Genomic DNA, 3,827 nt, shown 5'->3' with positions numbered 1-3,827 from the left:
GTAGCCTGATACCTCAAATCTCAACCTAATTTGTGACACCCTAAGACATAACTTTATACAACCGATAACTTAATTCAATACCCGTCCTTTGGGATCTGACCCTTTACTTACCACTCTACTAAGAGTATTGTTTTGGTTGGTTGACTTAGACGAAAATGTTTCGAACCGCACCAAAAATGGCGCCGTTGCCGGGGACGGTGTTTAATTGAATTGTTGTCTTTTGTTGTTTTTAGTTGTGTCTTTCTTAACCTTGGAGAAGACAAACTCCTCAAGGTAGTTTTAATTATTTTATAGTTGTTTGCTTTTTGCATGTCTAAGAGATCACAAGGTAGACCTTTACCTATTGATCCCGAAATTGAAAGAACCATGACCGATATTAGAAGAACCGCTAGAGAGGCTTCAACAAGTTTGGGTATTGGAGAATTTGTGGATATCGGTGTTATCTAATCGGATATTATTGTGTTTACCAACCCTTTTGCAAGAGAAGGAGAGGAGAACCCAATTCAAAACCAACCCACAATTCCTAAATTTTCATCTCATTCCATACCTACCGTGGAGAACCTACCAAACGGTACTCCAACACCACCTCACTTAACCGGTAATTTCATTGCCAAATACGCATTCATACAATTAGTTGAGAGAAGCCAATTTGGACGGATGCCTAGTGAAGATCCTCATCTACACATGGAAACTTTTTGTGACTATTGTGATGATATCTCTCAAACCGGAGTAACCCAAGATCAAATTCGGTGGGTGTTGTATCCGTTTTCCTTGATCGAAACCGCAAAGCAATGGTTGAAGAGCCTAGACAAGGCTACCCTTGTTATTGATTCATGGAAGAAGTTAGCACTTGCCTTCTATAAGAAGTTCTATCCTCCGGAAAAGACTAACATGTTGAGACCCCAAATCACCGGGTTCAAGCAAAGGGATGAAGAATTATTACATGAAGCATGGGAGAGACTTAAGGATACTTGTCGCTCTTGTCCACACCATGGACTTAGTGAGTGGTTCCTTGTTCAACAATTTTAGAATGGCTAATATGAAGAATCAAGAAATGTGCTTAATATGGGCTCCAATGGGAGGTTCACCGAGGTTGATGACAACCAAACATGGGACAAAATCGAAGAGATGTCGGTTCATAATTCCCAATATAGTAGGCCACGAAAGACCACTAGAGGAGGGAAGCATAAGGTGGATTCTATCACACAATTGGGTGCCCAACTAAGTGCACATAACGACACCATCAACTTGAAGTTTGAAAAGGCCATGGCTAAGCTTGATGAAGCTTCCAAATCACCCAAACAATATGTCAATGCGATGATGGCATCATCCTCAATTCCAAATGGAGAATGTGAAAGTTGTAGAGCCTTGAGACATTATCAAAATGAATATAGGGGAACAAATGAACAAGTAAATTCTTTCCAAGAATACAAGAATGGCACCCCTTACTCCAACTTACTATAACGAGAATACCAAATTCCATCCAAAACTTTTATACAAGAGCCAAAATGTCCAAAACCCTCAACCTACATACACACCGCCTCCAATGAGAAATCCTACTCAAAGACCATACTACAATCAACCCAATGACCAAGCTTTTGATGTACAAAAAGCGATCCTCCAAATGCAAAAGAGCCAACAAGATTTCTTTGCTCAAATGCAAAGGGATAGCAAAGCCAATGAAACCACCATCAACAATATCCTTGCTCACACCAGAATATTGGAGACTCAATTGTCTCAATTGGTCTCTTCTAGCTTCCAAAGACAGAAGGGACAATTACCTCCCCAAGGTAATCCTCCCACAAGAAATGAGACCGTCAATGTTATCCACTTGAGAAGCGGCACTAGATATGAGGGACCAAAGATGGAAATTAAAGAAGGAATTATTGAGGGGAATGACAAGCAAAGTGATGTGATTGAACCACTAAGGAGAAATCCCAAGGTGGTAGAGATAACAACCAACGACTCATCAAAGAAGATAAATGAAGAGAAGGCTAAGGTAATTGAGAAAGAGCCTATTGTGATTATACTTATATTCCCAAGTCGCCAAGCTAGGCGCAAGTTTGATGAGCAACTTGGAAAGTTCATGGAGATTGTGAAGAACTTAGAAGTTTCTATACCATTTATGGAGCTAATCCATCATGTTCCGGCCTATGCAAAGTACATGAAAGATATCCTTACCAAGAACAAGTCTATCCAAAAATTGGAGACCATTGCCTTTACTAAGGTGAGTAGTGCAATTTTACAAGGGAATTCCCCTCCAAAGCTTAAAGATCCAGGAAGTTTCTCCATTCCATGTACCATTAGTGATACCATAATCAACAAGGCACTATGTGATCTAGGTGCAAGTATGAGTGTCATTCCATACTCGGTATATGAAAGATTAGGAGTAGGAGAGCTCAAATGCACCAATATGACATTACAAATGGCGGATTGTTCAAGAAAGAAACCACTAGGGGTGTGGGATGATGTGCCCGTAAGAGTTGGGAAATTCTTCAGCCCAGTAGATTTTGTCATTGTTGATATGGAGGAGGATTCTAACATACCAATCATTTTAGGAAGACCTTTCTTACACACCGCCGGAGCGGTGATCGATGTGAAACATAGAGAGCTCACACTTGAAGTAGGTGATGAAACAATCACTTTCAACCTTGATAAAACTATGAGAGCTTCCAATTTGTTTGAGTCATATTTCATGGTTGATCACTATACTAGGAAGGGTGATAAGAAGAAGATGGAAGCTCCATTCAAAGAACAAGGAAAAGATAGAAATATCAAAGAGAAGGGCAAAGACACACCGCCCAATGGGAAGAAAGATATTGATAATGTTGAGATGGCTTTATTCGGAGAGCATGTAATTTTTCACAACAAGAATGAGAGCTTGCAAAGCTCACCCATGATAAGTTTTTATGAAGGACTCATTGACCATGATAACAAGGAAGGAGAGTTACTCTCGTCAACTCATGATCCACCCTAAGCAAATGAAGTTTATGGTGTATGGGACGATGAATTTGAGGGATTGGTTAAACCCTATATTGGGAATGTTATGACCTCAGACCAAGGCTTGATGGGTCCTTGTCAACACTTTGACTCGGACTACCACAATGAAGACGATAATGTGCAAGGGTCTATGCAAGACCTTTACCATGAGAATGAACAAGCCTTTGACTACTTCTACAAGGTGTTGAGCAACATCAACAACACCTTGGCTTTGCCCCCTTGACACCTCTCACAAGAAGGAGAGTTTAGTGGAGTCCTCCCTAAATAACCATTCGTAAATATTCTAACCCCTTAACTTGCATTTCATTTAACTGGTACATTACTCATTTAGCATTGCGTTTTACATGGTTTGTTGATTAACTTGTGTAATATGAGAGCAAGTGATGGAGGCATTTTAATGTTCTTCGAATGTGTAGTGTTTGATGATCAAGTGTGGCGAAGCACATGCCTAAGCTAACCAAGCCTTTGTAATGCTACCCAAGAAGAATTGAAAGAAGAAGAATTGACACGGGGTGAAGACCCACGAGCAGACCTGAGCTCATGGGGATTGGGAAAGGTCTTTATAATCAAATCTGCACTGAAGTAAGTATCTGCACGAGCCGACTTAAGGTCGAGCATGCCAAAGCTCAAGACGCCCGACCTGACCTCAAGTCGTAGGGGAGTGGATGAGTTCTATATTTTCAAATTTGCACTGGAGTACAAATCTGCCCGTCTCTAGCTTAAGTCGAGCGACCCAGCTGAAAATCCGCCAGAGTTGTTGCTGAGACGCCCGTCTATAAAGTCCTCCAGAAAACTGATTCTCCACTGACCCAAAAATACGCCCGACT

At 40.9% G+C, this 3,827-nt stretch overlaps 1 non-coding gene across 1 annotated transcript; it reads right to left on the bottom strand.

Annotated features, from left to right (window-relative positions):
• Positions 1 to 891: 891 nt before the first annotated feature.
• On the bottom strand, positions 892 to 998 carry LOC141588842 (small nucleolar RNA R71). The gene has a single exon (XR_012519811.1). It is a non-coding gene; the product is annotated as a small nucleolar RNA R71 (small nucleolar RNA).
• Positions 999 to 3,827: the final 2,829 nt, after the last annotated feature.

Source organism: Silene latifolia, chromosome 6 (genome assembly GCF_048544455.1).
Source record: "Silene latifolia isolate original U9 population chromosome 6, ASM4854445v1, whole genome shotgun sequence".
Classification (NCBI taxonomy): Eukaryota; Viridiplantae; Streptophyta; class Magnoliopsida; order Caryophyllales; family Caryophyllaceae; genus Silene; species Silene latifolia.
Note: the sequence above shows the minus strand (reverse complement) of the source record. Positions and strands in the feature narration are given on the sequence as shown.